The following is a 16,248-nucleotide window of genomic DNA, read 5'->3' as shown; positions in this document are numbered from 1 at the left end:
GCTAGCAGCTGGTTAGATTTATCTGCCTAGCTTCTGGTCTTCGGATTCCAAGTGTGACTTTTTACCACAGTGACATTTTGTTTAAAAAAAACCCACATAAATGTTGCACTGCACAGACCGTTCATTTTTCGTGCAGAATTTCATTTCACCAACACACTGTCCATTATCTCAAATTTGATTCAATTGACTACATATTTAGTCATATTTAGTGAGTTTTTATCGCCTTAATCTATAGTTTCTGTATGCAAATTGCCTATATACTATAAAAATCAGTTTTAATGTGTTGGTCTTATTGTGCTTGAGTTGTTCAGTGTGGAAAACAATGGTTAGCCCCTAAAGTGGTCATTGATTAACTGTCATTGAGTTTAGGCTTGTTCAGCATCAGCTTGTAATTGGGAGGACAAGGTGAGTAGCGGAGAGAAGTGAAAATATTAAACCATGTGAGAGATGTCGGTGCAATGAATGGGAAATTTACATTTAAAAAATGGCCAAATGGCACCATTAATAAAGGTGGAGTGTGTTAGCACACAGCTAACATTAACAGCAAAGACATAAGCAATTTGAAATGAATAAACGCAAACGCTCCCAGACACTTCTTTTTTGTTGGTGTTTGCCGGGTTCTTCTTTGCTTGTGCTATGAAGCCATTTTTTTTGGTCAACGGATTGGTCGATCATCAAAAAAAGGAAGTGAAATTTTAAAAATGGAATAATCCTGCGAAAATCTGAATGTTAATCCGGTTCCCCTTGATGCTCGTTGCCCCATCATACAGTTAATCCATGTGACCGATCTCAATTATGGATGACCTTACCGGAATTGGCAGCATAAAATCCTGATCGGAGTATGCTTAATGCTAACAATAGCTTACTGTGTTAGTGTAGCCTAGCTTTGGACGCTTCAGAGTTGATGAAATGCAGTACTTCCTACTAATTTTGCGTGTCAAAGCGGTGGAATAGTTTGCTTTCAAGATGAGCTACAAATTCAAATTTAAATTATTAAAATACATTTTAATCATTTTATATTTTATATTATTTTTATATATTATTATTTATTATTAATTATTATATATTTTTATATATTATTATTTATTATTAATTATTATATATATTTTTTATATTATATATAATTTTATAGTACCATTTTAATCATTTCGGATTTTCCTTTCAGGTCTACAAATCTTATTAAGCAGCATGTCGGGTCTCCATCAAAGTTTGATGTGAGGTCTCGCTCATCCGGTTGTTTTATCTTGGTGTTAAGCGATCAGACATGTGATTTATGGCTTCAGGGCGCTCACATCACACGACTGAGCTGCTGAATGAGACATTTTCAGAAATATTCAATCTCTGCAAGGCTTCACTTCATAAAGAAAAGACTATGTAGTTTGACGTTATGTCAGCTAGATTATCTAATCAATACACTAAAAGACATCAGAAAGGACACACCAGCAACAAAAACATTTGCCAAGGTAGACAATGAACTCTCTGCTCAATAAAGTTTGCAATCATTTAGCTGTTAGCTGTTTTTTTTTAATCCAACTTGTTGTGTCACGATGACACAGAGAAGCTTCCAGTAATTGGATGCCCTTAAATGGCCTCGCTGCTTTTTCACTATTGTTGTGAAAAAAATTGCTTGGTCTTCATTTTAAAGTCAAACACGGACACTCTTCAGCACACATAACCATCAAACATTCCATCTCATTGGCATTTTACACCATGATTGTGTTATTTTTCTTTTCTATTTTGCCTCTAGCGGTAAGGTGGAAATGGAAAATGAACAAAGAGCGATACCGTGCTAACTAGAAATTGCAGTTCGTCCAAAAAAATTGCCATTGCAGTCCGCAGATGCCGTGCAAATATGCCCCCTGTAGAGACTGTAGAGCTGTATGAGGTTTTGACATCATAGCAATCAAAGCTTTATTCCCATCGAGCAGGGTGCTTCACTATGTTGCAGTACATAAGTAGTAATACTGTATTCAGTTTCCATTCTAAATAGTCCTACAGTATCTCATTTTTGATGCACAAAGATGGTACATTTTGTTTGACTTGACAAACAACCTCTGCGACCGGTCTGCGGCTCGACAATCAACACGCCACACAAGCCACTGTATTGTTATTTGAACATGAACCGAACCATGACCTAAAAGCCCAGATACGTACATACGGAACTGTGATTAAGGTGTACTGCTACAACCCGAGGAACAATGGCTTCTTATTGCACTACAGCTCGGTTGTCCCATCACTCCAGTCCCATTGAAAGTACAGCATTAGCTGGGAAATTGGACTTTATGCTAATACATCCCAAGCACCGACCGCGCCGGTGATGTAGTGGCACTACTTTTACTCTCCATTATACTACACGAACAACATTTACCCGGCCGCTGGCCGCAAAGCTGCGAGGGCCGTGTTATCCTCCCCTCATCATTTAGGTTGTAGATGTTACTTGCAGCAGGTGGCGGCTGACAAGTCAATGAATAATGTGTCTGGAAGAGGCCGAACTCGGCGAGGGGGGGAAGCCTGTTTCCCCGGACTCGCCATTAATATCCCAATCCACTCGTTCGGGGGATACTGCTGACATTTGGCTTTCGGTGTAATAGAGACCTAACCTTTAAGCACTGTAAGGAAGAAGACATTTTTCATAATGCACTGTCCATTTTGGAGAATTCCCAACGATGGTTCTTTTATGCATCTGTCCTCATTTCCCTCCTATTGTTTGTTATTATTCCCCAGGAATGTGAAGCAGTCATCACTTATTCGAAGGTGATAAATGCATAGATTCCCAAAGTTTTATCTTTCTCTTCAGGTTTTTTTGTTTTATGTTTGGGCTGCTTGTAATCCATCAGGAAGATTTACAGTGCGGCGCAGCCTGCAGTTGATGACTTGGATGGATGATCAGAGCACACATTTTGTTGTGTCCAAGTCGCCCCTAATTCCTTAAAGCCAGACTTGAGTGTTAAGCCACCATAAGAAAACGCGGCGGATCCCTTGTGCCCTTCTCGAAGCTGAGCCGGCTGAAGGAAAGTCATTGTTTCTGCAGCCGGTAATGATGATTAGCCACAATCTGGGGGATCGAATGCACATCGGTCAAACGCGCCGACACCCTCAAAGGGAGAGATGGCCCACTGTCCCAGTCACGCATACTGAGCAGATTGATTGTGTTTCCTGGAGGGATTTAGGGCCAATCTTTGATGTGTGCATGGTAATAATGTAGATGCCGCCGTGAAATGCAAAGCAACTCGCCGGGAGTTCAAAGGAGTGGCTTTTTAAAAACACACAGCAGTATAAAGGATGGCGGAACAGCATTGTACGTAAAGGATCGTCTCGTATTTGTGTGGCTGCGGAGAGATCAGCATCAACAGAAACAATTTTTAAATATTTTTCTTTGGCTTGTTTTTATTGCACTAAATAGCAGCAGCATTGCTCTTTGAAGTCACTAAAAGCACATAATATGCAGCAAGTTTGGGAAGAAGTTATTACATTCCTCAGCTTATTAGTTCCTTATCAGTGGGCATGATCAAAGACAGAGTGCATCACCCCCCCAAAAAATGACATACTTTCGTAGTCATGGAGATGAAAGAGCCAATTATTTGCAAAATTATCACAAATTTTAACGAGATGTGCGAAAGCTAACCAAGTTTTATGTTTTACGTTTTTTTTTTATTTTTACGTTTTGTCTATGTGATAAGACTGTTTTATGGGATGCATATTTGTTAAAATCAGTTCTAAAATCTTTATCTGTCAGATATTGATATTTCAAAATTCATGTTGTTGAGAAATTGCCACGCTGTGACTTGCAATATTCACACATATAGACACACTATAAACCTTGCAATCCTACCTAAACCTGGTGTTTCCAGCGTTACTCGTTAGCTCAGATAACAGCTGGGTTAGACTCCAAGCAGTAGTAATTCTATAGTTGCTCAAACTTACTTAAGATTTGTCAGATCAAAACACAATCACTGCAGAAAACTTTAAAATGTGACATCAACGTCCACTTCAGAAATTTACTACTTCCTGACTCGGCACTCTAAGCAACATGACAACTGTAGTTCTTCAAGATATAAATTAGCCCAATTATGCTTTAAGCCACAGGGTTCAAAGTGTGTGGGTGTTTTGCTTGCACACATAGATGCACACATGTTTTGCACACATAGAGACACACTATAAACCTTGCAATCCTACCTAAACCTGGTGTTTCCAGCGTTACTCGGTAGCTCAGATAACAGCTGGGTTAGACTCCAAGCAGGAGTAATTCTACTGTTGTTCAAACTTACCTAAGATTGGTCAGATCAAAACACAATCACTGCATAAAACGTTAAAATGTGACATCAGCGTCCACTTCCTGATACGGCACTCTAAGCAACATAGCAACTGTAGCTCTTTAAGCTATAAATTAGCCCAATTATGCTCTAAGCCACAGGGTTCAAAGTGTGTTGAAAAAGTAGCGGCCTGTCGTTCGGAATTTGCAATGTATATATTTTTAATTTCATCCATATTTTACAACTGTACATTTGCGTTCAATAGTCATTGGAAGGTTTTTCAGCGTCAGCACTCCGACGTATTGGATATTTTCTTACATATATTTTTCTGACAGAAAAGCATAACAATGTCATGGCATCCTCTTGTTATCCCTGTGTTATGTTTACAGCCCCCATGGGTTTTATAGTATCTAGGGAATGCTATGATATACTCTGATGTATGGATTTACACCACATGGTTCAAATGACACAATTCCATCTTTTTTCCTCCGATGTGACTTAATTTGGATTAAAAAACACAGAATTTAATATCCTAAACCTAATATCCTGCCAAATGTGGTTAAAATTGGATATGAATTGGATATCTGCCAATACAAGTAGAATGTACATAAACGGACTGGCTGGTTATATTATGTCAATGCGAACCTGGATATATGCAAGCAAAACACCCACGCTGATTCAGAACTACAGCGAATGGCACAGGCTGTTAAATATGGCTAGAAAATAAATGTAGATAGAGCGGATCTAGGCGCTAAATTGGAATTTAGGGATGCAGTTTTTAATCCAGCCTTAGCGTCTTAGCGTCTGCTCACCAGCAGCGTCTCTCAGCATCCACACGCATTTTGGGAAGGAATTGAAATTTCCAGTTTAATACCAATTGACCCATTTCACTCAACACCGTGACCCTGCTGCTGTTGCTAAAACAAAACAAACAGCTGACACTTTATGAGCTACACAAACACAGCTTTGTTTTTTTCTAGCGGGTTTTAATCTTCCAGGAGAGCTGCTGACGCTCTGTCATTTTCTCAGTGCATCATAAAGTGGTAATTCAATAGCTCATTTATTTCACTTAGGTCTAACCGGGGGTCTCCGCTCTGAAATTAATTTTGCATGGAGGCCTACCTCTGACATGACTGATGAGTCACACAAAGGTTTCGGGTTTTGCCATTAAGAGTGCAAACGCATCTTTCATTTTGGTGAGCACAGAGACGCCGCGCATCGCTTGCGTAATTAAAGCCTACCTTGAAAGACGGCAATTACAGGCGCAGCCGGTGGCGCCGCGACCTGGTAATCCTTTGCTCATTTGGGGCGGAATTTGACTGGAAATAGCCTTTGTCACAGCAGCAATAATAGAATCCGGTAAATCAGAGGAAAGTATGGGGTGTAGTGTTGCCATCAATAATAGATTGCAAACAAGTCGGCACTGATGGAACCTTAGGCCTTCCCTCTGCGGAGGTCTTAGTGCCGTAGCGGCGCCTGTGAATAATGCAAGGTCCCGCACGGACCCGTGGCCCGCTTTGCCCACCTGAGCGCCACTTCTACCCAGCAGTGATTGGCTGTGCCTTTAGGGCACAGGAGGAGATGGCGAATCACCTGCCCCATTTCGCCACACTGCTTTTACCTCGGTGTTTGCTGCTGCTGGCGCTCGACATTTGGACCTTTGGTAACTGTAGTCGCAACGCAGAGGCACAGAGCTGTCATTCGGATACTTAATACTTGCCTTCGTTTAATTTCTATCCATAAAAAGCACGGTTCTATTTTCTATTCCGACTTTTTTTTCCTGATAAAGCAGGCGCTGTGACTGACGGGTTCACAGTTCCGACACAACCAAGCTTCTTCTTCTCTTCCCCGTTGCCCCCCCCTCTCTCCCTTCATCAATCCGCCTTTTCACCGTCAGTTCTCTTTCACATGCTGCTGATGCGAGAAGAAGCGCTCTCAATGAGCTACCCTTGAGAACCGAGGGGGGTTCTCGCCGTCCTCTCACCCAGGGGTCTCAGCAGGGAGCCCGTTGAAGCCGGGCACCCTGCCCAGCACCCCCCGCGGAGCCCACCGCCTGGTTGCGGCATCACATAATCCATATTCTAAAGGCCAGATGGGCCGAGCGCTAAAGAGAACCCTGCCCATCCCCAGATCATCAGGACCACTGACAGCTTTGGAATGTCCATACTGAAGCTGCACTAAATAGCCGTCATTTAGCAACACATCTTTGGATTAAACGAGTCTGATTCCCTATTTTAGCTCCAAGTGTAAACATATTATGTGAAGGAGATCCTGGCCCATTTTTTATATTTTCCTACCTGTTGAAAGCACATCCATAAATCTCAGATGTCCTTTATCTAACAACCATTTCTTCATTCAGCTGCAGTGAAAATTAGCTGCTTGACTGTAGGTGGATTGGAAACCAAGAGAGAATTGCTGTAATCCTTTCTTGACGGTGGATGGATAAACAAAGACGGGTGACAGTGAAGGCCAAGGTGTAATGTATTCCCAGTATAGACCCATGCCAAGCCCGCTACCTTTCTAGATGGTCTGCTGTCTCCTGCAATTCCAATTACAGTGTTCTAAACCCAGCCTTTTGTACACATCTATACTGGACACTGCGTTCCCTTTGGGACCCGCTGTCCATCTCTGCTACTGTCTTTGTTTTTTTTAGGATGGTGAATGGGAATGGATAACATTTTGGAGACTGTGTAGTAGTTGACTGTATCTTAACTATTGTTGTTTTGCACCACATAAGTGGGAAACCATACATGACTGTTGCTTCAACAATCAAATTTCGGACTATGAATGGGTGAACGCATATTCATTCATTTTTTACCGCTTATCCTCACAAGGGTCGTCGGGGGTGCTGGAGCCTATCCCAACTGTCTTTGGGCAAGAGGTTGTGGTACACCCTGGACTGGTGGCCAGCCAATCACAGGGCACATATAGACAAACAACCATTCACACTCACATTCATACCTATGGACAATTTGGAGTCGCCAATTAACCTAGCATGTTTTTGGAATGTGGGAGGAAACCGGAGTACCCGGAGAAAAGCCACGCATGCGCGGGGAGAACATGCAAACTCCACACAGACATGGCCGAGGATGGAATCGAACCGGACTGGTCGCCAGCCAAACACAGACAAACAACCATTCACACTCACATTCATACCTATGGATAATTTGGAATGTTTTTGGAATGTGGGAGGAAACTCCACACAGAGATGGCCGAGGGTCGGATTGAACTCGAGTCTCCTAGCTGTGAGGTCTATAGCAGACATAATAAGAGAAAATAAGACATATAAGACAAATCAATGTCACATCAGTGCAGAATACTACATGTTATCACAGTCATTGAATGCGTCATCTGAAGTCCTCATATTCATATTTTAAGTGATTTTGCCATTTTCATGCTTGAAAATGCTTAACTTAAGCAGGGTACGTGGTACATCCTGGACTGGTCGCCAGCCAATCACAGGGCACATATAGACAAACAACCATTCACACTCACATTCATACCCATGGACAATTTGGAATGTTTTTGGAATGTGGGAGGAAACTCCACACAGAGATGGCCGAGGGTCGGATTGAACTCCTAGCTGTCTCCTAGCTGTGAAGTCTATAGCAGACATAATAAGAGAAAATAAGACATATAAGACAAATCAATGTAACATCAGTGCAGAATACTACATATTATCACAGTCATTGAATGCGTCGTCTGAAGTCCTCATATTCACATTTTAAGTGATTTTGCCATTGTTGTGCATGAAAATGCTTAACTTAAGCGGGGTACGGGGTACATCCTGGACTGGTCGCCAGCCAATCACAGGGCACATATAGACACACAACCATTGCAAGGTTTATTGCATGGTTATTGCACGGTTATTGTACAGACTTTTTTTTTACAGTCTTACATCTGCAGGAAGGAAAGACCTTCTTCACACACTTTGGATGTGTCATCCATCACTAATGGAGCTCCTTAGTGCAATGCCTGTGTATTGGAGGGGGTTGGTGGACTTTGTTCATCATGGAGGACAGCTTGGTTGTCATCCTCCGCTTGCCCACCTTCTTCACCTGTTCCAGAGGACATACCAGGACAGAGCCGGCCTTCTTAATAAGCTTGTCCAGCCTTTTCCTGTCAGCTCCACACCATAGAAGATGGCAGAGGTTATCACTGAGTCATAAAAGATCTTCAGGAGTGCCTCCTGCACTCCCAAACACCTCAGCCTCCAGAGCAGATACAGTCTGCTCTGATGTTTTTGTGCTGGAGTGGTGATGGGGGTGTGTGTGTGGGGGGGGGGGGGGGGGGGGGGACCAGCAAGACCAAGGAACAACCAGTTCCTTGGTCTTGCTGGCATTTATGAGGAGGTGGTTTCGCTGGCAGTGGTTCACAAACTCCTGAATAAGTTCTCGTACGACCGGTCCTCCCTATCTGTGATGAGTCCAGGAGGGTGACAGTTGGGAGATGTCCACAGTGTAGAGGGTGAAGAGGCCTGGGAGGTCCCTACACTGCAGAGAACAGACTCTGACACACGGTCTCAGGTCCTCACACACCGTGGGTGGTTGGTGAGGTAGTCCACAATTCAGCATCTGAGGTGATGGCTCTGACACATGGTCTCAGGTCCTCACATACCGTGGTTGGTTGGTGAGGTAGTCCACAATTCAGTATCTGAGGTTGACTCCTGAATGTTCCAGTTTTTCCCTCAGGATGTCCGGTCTTATGGTGTTAAAAAAGGTAGGAAGATGATGCCGTCGTCCACGTCAATACCAGGATGGTACACAAACTGCAGCGGGTCCATGGAAGAGCTCACCGGGGGGCGCAGGTGGGGCAAGGACCAGCCGCTCCAGGGCCTTCATGAAGTGGGATGTCAGAGCCACCGGCCTGTAGGATCCTTGAGATGCGGCGTCTTTGGTCTTCTTCCAGAGTTCCAGGCTGATTCAGCATCTGAGTACCGAGTACTCAGCAGTACTGAGTACTGAGCAGCTAAATACATGGATCGTACGTCATCCCCCGAGACTAAAGCTGTCCTATTTCATCATCAGCACGAACTGATGAAGCCTGCTAGGAAGAGCAACAAAATGTCTTCAAAGACAACCTGAACAGAACAGTTTCGAGTGATTCAGTGACGTTTTGTGGTGCTCTGCGACTGACTAGCGACCAGTCCAGGGTGTCTGACTTTTGCCCAAAGTCATCTGGGATAAGCTCCAACTCCCCAGTGGAGAGGATAAGCGGTAGAAAATGGTTTAGTTTTAGAAAAAAAGGCATTAAGTTGCCCATGGGACTGCATCCAGTTTTAATTCTACAGCCTTTCTAAGTAACATCCATGCGGGAATTCTAATGAGGCCATTCATTATTCCCAGAAGAATAGGAATCAGCATCATCTCAGGTGTTCTCAAGTGACTAATGTGAATATGCGTCCATCTAAAAATAGCATCAATGTACTCATTTGTGGCTCTCAATATGAATTACACATGCAGAGAAGTGGGCCGGTCCTCCATTGCAAAGACTTCCAAGCCGTCACATAGTTCCTGGCTGGAGATTGGGGGTGTGACAGAGACCTTTCGATCCATGTGGTTTTCCATGTTGGGAAAACTGCAGAAGAAACTCAATAGTACCATTATAATAATTATTATAATAATTATTATAATAATTATTATAATAATTATTATAATTATTATTGTTATAATAATAATAATAATTATTATTATTATTATAATTATTATTATTTATTTATTTTTCTTCTATTATTACTATGATTATTATGATGATAATAATAAAGAATTATTATTTTATATTATTATAAATAATAATAATAATAATAATACTTATTATTATTATTATTTATAATAATATAAAATAATAATTCTTTATAATATAATATAGTAATAATAATAATACTTATTATTATTATTATTAATACAGTAGGTGACATAATGGTACGTCATATAAAGCATATTACACATTATTATATTTATATTTAGTTTTGTCATAAAATAGCAAGATATTTTAATTGTTCATTATAGAATTCATGATAAATGAACACTTAAAATATCAGAATATGAATATAAGAACAATTTCTACACACATTTCTGAAAACCCTTGCACGCAAACGGCTCTGTTACTACTTTTTGAAACCAAAAAATTGCTGGGTGGACTTCAAAAATTGGGAAATATAACAGAAAAGTGCCAGAAAAATGCTGGAAAAATGTCATATTTGACTGGCAGCACAGTGCAGAATGAGCTTGGGTTGTATTTAAGTATTATGCATGAAATGAATCCAAAACTTAATGAGATGTTCAAGGGAGCTTGTCAGTACTCCATCCTGACAGTAGAATTTAGTCCAAAAGAATAAATAATCTTGAGTTTTGATTTAAAAACGACATTGACATCAGGGACACCCTTCGCTCAAGAGATGCCATTAAGCTTTTATGCATGCAGTAATGTGCGTTTGGCGGTCTCCACCCCCCCTCCCCTTCCTGATTCTTTCCCGCCACTTCTTAAGCGTGGCAAGCACACAGACGAAGCGTCCCAGCCTATCACGTGTGTCCGCTGCTCCCAGCCAGACAGCCAGGGAAACGGGATCCATGATAGAGTGGTGCAAAACACTCCCGTCTACCATCTCGCTCAAGGAGGAAGAAGAAGAGGAGGAGGGGTGTTGGTGATGATGATGGTGGTAGGGGAGGGGGGTAGCCCATGAGATAGGTTGACTTAAGAGAGAGAGAGAGAGAGAGAGAGAGGAAGAGGAGGAGGCTACCGGAGAGTGCGGCAGGCAGCGGTGGCCGGTAACTACATTGCCGCTTGGTGTGACTTTCCGCTCTGCCGGCTTTTAACCCCGCTGACATCGCTTGAGCGGCGTCCATGTGCTGTTGCGTTTGGGGCCGGAGAGGGGCTGTGCGGCTTCAGCGGCGGTAGGAACAAGAGAGGAGGAGGGAGGAGGTAGAAAAGAGGATCGGGACTGATGCAGAGCAGTACCGCCGCCTAACAAGTGGAGCTTTAAGCCTCAGTGAGGGAATCTGCACACACGTTGTCTGAGGTAACAAGTCAGCCCTTTGTTAGCGATGATCAGCATGTCCGCCCTCTTTGTATTTACACCGGTCTGTGGTACCACATGATGTATGCATCACCAGGTGTGTGCAAGTAGCATCCTTCTGTCTTACAGCAATGGGCCTTATCTGGCAGACTGCATTGTGTCCCGTTCTGTCCCCCCATGTGGATGCTCTTATTGTGAAGGGCTGCTCTCTATTACATTTCATAGTGGAATCAGACAAGGATTTAAAATGTCTTTTTTACTGACATGCAGCGTGATTTCTCACTGAATTAATATACTGTTATTATATATATGTATATATATAGTGTGCAATTTGATGCTGACCCAATTTGTTTTGGCCCTGGTGGATGTCTGAGCTGCACTCATTGCCAGACGAGTTACCTCCAACAAGAAGGTCATGTATTTGTTGGTGCTTTTTGGTCATTGACGATCATTTTCTGGCAGATTTCTGGAAAATCACCTCAGTTAAATATTGAAAATTAGAGTTTGTGAGTAAGCAATATATGCCAAATCTATCCAACTGATACCAAACTATATAAACTATTGTTATTGGAGCATGAATCAAGGGTCGTACATTTTTGCTAAATTTCTCCACGAATGACAAAACTGAAGTGAATGGGTTGTTATTTCTTCGGCCGGAGCGCCATACTTTATATTGTCATCAAAAATGTTGTTGTTATTTCTTTGTACTCATAACTAATTAACTGGTTTTGGTATTTTTTCTGATTACCTTTCATCCAAGAGTTTGCCACTAAGCAGGGTACAATAAATCTACCCAACAAAATGACAAAGAATCCACATCCTCTGATGTAAACATAGGCATAGGCTAGAATAAGACAGTAAGTATTATACGGTAAATCTACACAACCAAATGATAAAGAAGCCAAGTAAATGAAAATCTTCTGTATTTTGGGGTGGGTTGTCTTTAAATGGCATTTTTATTGCATGGATTTTGCATTGGGGGGCCATTCTAGTTACCTTTGGTCGTGTGTGCATTTACTTATGTGGTTTGCCTGAGAATCAAGTATTTTAGCACAAACCAAGGACCCTAAGTAGCCACGTATACATGGACCCAAATATTCCAATTGCATTTGGTTTATTTGCTCAAACGGAAAGAATGTAACCTTTGTATACACCTCATTCCGAGAGAAAAGTGTCAATCCGAATGAACATATAATGGGATTCCCAGGGGTGGAATATTCCTTTCCCCAATCCGATTGAGGTATCTTGTACCCGCTCAAATGTAACATTTTCTGTGCATGCTCAGATATGACGTAACACGCAGCTTGAGACGTTCTTCCATTTTAAAGATGGAGGAATTGGCACTGGACTGCTGCAGATAGTTTGTTTTTGATCCAAACTAAATTTCAAGACTGGAAGACGAAAAACTGGCAATACGGAGTTATTCCAACAAGTGAAAGTGAAAGAAAAACTCAGGGAAGATGGTATCACGTGATGTTGATGTTTACGTTTTACTGCGCATGCCCCATTGACTATTCTGGTTGATTATAGCAACGCATGTAGACAGGAGATTGGAATATTCCTTTCCATGTATACCATTGTTTTCGGAAAAGTCATTCGGAAAGAGGAAAAACACCTCATGTAAACGTGGCTAATGTTCTATTACAAAAATGTCCCTATGTTCTCAGTGAATGACAAAATTGAAGGCATTTTGTATCATTTGGCGCTGACCCAATTGGTACCCCCGCATTTGTTTGTCCAATAAGGCTGTTTGTTATTACAGAGTATCCATGTTTGTTAGTTTTTAGGCTTATGATAAAACCACTTAACCATTGTCTACAAAAAATATAATAAGGCGTATATAGGCCAAGTGCTTTAATGGTGTCATATAGAGATGTGGGCGGATTGTGTTAAAATGGCAAGTTGCAGCATTTGTATGTTTGTGTTTTGTATGAATATTAATTCATAGGGTGGGCATATAGTGTGTGTTTGTGCTGCTAAAGATACTGATTTTGATCATTTTTGTGGATTGATTCTTCCAGTTTATCATTGGTTCCATACGTTTGTCGAGGAAGAACTTTTGACTTTGTATTATATGGCTTCTTTTCTCTTATTTTCCTGCTAAAGTATGACTCTTCATGACATAATTGAGGCATTTGTAGGAGTTATGTGTTGATGATGTAGAATATGAGTTAGTTTATTGCAGTATTTTATGGTTGTATGGTCCTGGAACAGATGTGTTAAGTCTATTCCTGGTTTATAATGACTTTTTAAGGTGGAGAAATGAAATGTCCTATATTTAACACGGCATCCACTGGATCGAGGTGTTGCTTTTTGGTACGAGTCCCACCTTTGATGAATCATTTTGTCCTGACGTCACGGGCCTTGGCAGACTGAGATGGATTGAAGTGCTTAACACACCAATGGCTACAAAGACAAAGAGTAATTGGTGTTTGGTGACTGGTGGCCTGTGCCAGTGGAGCAGAAGTGTGGAATGAATCCTCCATACATATTTTATATACATATACAGTACATGTGAATATCAGCATCAACATGCTCTTTTTTCCAGTTATACACCACTGCAGACGACAACAACAAATAATAAGCAGATTGTTAAGTTAATACCAATACAAAATGAGCCTTTTCCAGGAAGTTTGGTGCAGTCCTTGCATTGGATCTCATTAGTCTGTGCAGGCATGTCTTGTTATATACTGTGGTATTTTGTTGTATAGCTGTTTTTGTGCTTTGCTTGGGTCTTTTCTTCAGCAGCGTGCAGCTCTGCGAATGAGGGGGTGGGCACGCTGCTGAGGAGGTGGGTATATTGTGATCCAGCCATCTTTATACGTGTCACTTGTAATTACATTGAAAAATTAGGTCCATGTGCCGGGAGAAAGAGGCAATGCATTGCTGAATGCGTCCAAGTCCATGGTGACATTCAGCGCAGCTGCAATCACACTGTAACGCGGCAACTGATTCGAGCCATCATAAGAGGGCTGATGGGATGTCACGATACTTTAGACAGGCCCGGAATGGACCAAAGCTGCCTGTGCATGCTTTATTTTCTTATCTAAAGTTTCAGCAGGCAGCTGTTGCTTCTGTCGGCGCCTGTCATGGCTTCAGGACCACAAAAGGTCAAAGTAGATAAAGATATTCCACAGCATTTTTTGACAGAAGGCAATAGAACAAATGGTATTACAGTAGCGCAATTTCACAGTAATACACTATACTACTGCTGTATATATAAAGTTCATGAAGATAGCGGCAAATAAAACCTTGCACTCACTGAAACATACATCATTGATAGCAATCGCGATGATTGCTTCGCTTTGTGTTGTTAGCTTCCCATGCTAATGAAGGCACGTAATGGTGGTGGACAAGAAACGTAATGAAGCTTATTAGATATCCAAAGTTCCTGTACTTGGTCAGTGTTATCTGTCTAGCAGAAATTGTGAGCATATTTGGCAAACAGCACATCAATCATGACTTCCCCTACAAATCATTTCACAGGACACAATTACAGTTCATATCAGAGCCACTCAATAAAACCATGACATTCCCGTCAGGTTTTTGTGTCCTTTTCTCTTCCCCAATATCGAGGATGAAATCATCAATCACGAAAAGACCAAACATTATCCAAGATTCATTTTATTACTACTACATCACAGTAATGTAAGAATGTCATGTAAGAGAGGCTAGGTGAGCGTGTCATTTATTCATTTATGTAAATAAACACCTACAACAGTAATAGTCCACCTGGGATTGTCTTATTTTAGCTGTAAAAGGGTCACAAGGGTCACTGGCATGCTGGAGCCTATCTCAGCGGTCTTACCACCCTGAACTGGTCGCCAGCCAATCACAGGGCACATATAGACAAACAACCATTCACACTCACATTCATACCTATGGACATTTTGGTGTCGCCAATTAACCTAGCATGTTTTTGGAATGTGGGAGGAAACCAGAGTACCCGGAAAAAACCCACGCATGCACGGGGAGAACATGCAAACTCCACACAGAGATGGCCGAGGGTGGAATTGAACCGAGCTGTAAGCGCTGCGCGCTAACCACACAAGTCCCTAGTCAAAACCTAAAAACCTATTTATGACCTTCTAAATATGTTTTTTTTACATTATTAGAGACCTCCAGACATGAACTAACACCCCTATACTCACTGTTACCCTAAGTAACAGTAGAAATAATAAGAGCCTAGCTGTGAGGCCTGCTGCCCACATTCATACATTCATTCATTCATTTTCTACCGCTTATCCTCACGAGTGTCATGGGGGGTGCTGGAGCCTATCCCAGCTGTCTTTGGGCGAGAGGTGGGGTACACCCTGGACTGGTGGCCAGCCAATCACAGGGCACATATAGACAAACAACCATTCACACTCACATTCATACCTATGGACAATTTGCTGGAGCCTATCCCAGCTGTCTTCGGAAACCAGAATACCCGGAGAAAACCCACGCATGCACGGGGAGAACATGCAAACTCCACACAGAGAGATGGTGGAATTGAACTTGGGTCTCCTAGCTGTGAAGCTAACCACTCGACCACTGTGCAGCCCAGGTCATAAACATTCAGTCATTCATTCATTCATTTTCTACCGCTTTTCCTCACGAGGGTCACGGGGGTGCTGGAGCCTATCCCAGCTGTCTTTGGGTGAGAGGTGGGACACACCCTGGACTGGTGGCCAGCCAATCACAGGGCACAAGACAATAAGGACAAACAACCATTCACACTCACATTCATACCTATGGACAATTTGGAGTCGCCAAATAACCTAGCATGTTTTTGGAATGTGGGAGGAAACCGGGAGAAAACCCCCCCACACACGGAGAGAACAAGCAAACTCCACACAGAGATGTCCGAGCAGGGAATCAAACCCGGGTCTCCTAGCTGTGTCCTAACCGGGAGTGTGGCACTTGAGATGAACTCATTTTTTTGCAACCCCATAATGACGAAAGCCATCAGTAAATCTTGCAAGATGATCAAGAAAC

General features: G+C 42.1%; 1 protein-coding gene across 5 annotated transcripts in view; it reads left to right on the top strand.

Moving 5' to 3' along the window:
- Positions 1 to 16,248, top strand: part of si:dkey-237h12.3 (teneurin-3) — a 210,151-nt gene that overhangs the window by 40,912 nt on the left and 152,991 nt on the right. Inside the window, exon 1 of one of the 5 annotated variants that reach the window (XM_058058100.1) lies at positions 10,265 to 11,271. The exons of the other annotated variants lie outside the window; for them this stretch is intronic. The gene's annotated coding sequence lies outside the window, so the exon portion shown is untranslated. Of the gene's footprint in view, positions 1 to 10,264; positions 11,272 to 16,248 lie in introns of those variants that run through there. 5 annotated transcript variants of the gene reach the window in all.

This window comes from Doryrhamphus excisus, chromosome 2, assembly GCF_030265055.1.
Source record: "Doryrhamphus excisus isolate RoL2022-K1 chromosome 2, RoL_Dexc_1.0, whole genome shotgun sequence".
In the NCBI taxonomy this organism is placed as follows: domain Eukaryota; kingdom Metazoa; phylum Chordata; class Actinopteri; order Syngnathiformes; family Syngnathidae; genus Doryrhamphus; species Doryrhamphus excisus.
Note: the sequence above shows the minus strand (reverse complement) of the source record. Positions and strands in the feature narration are given on the sequence as shown.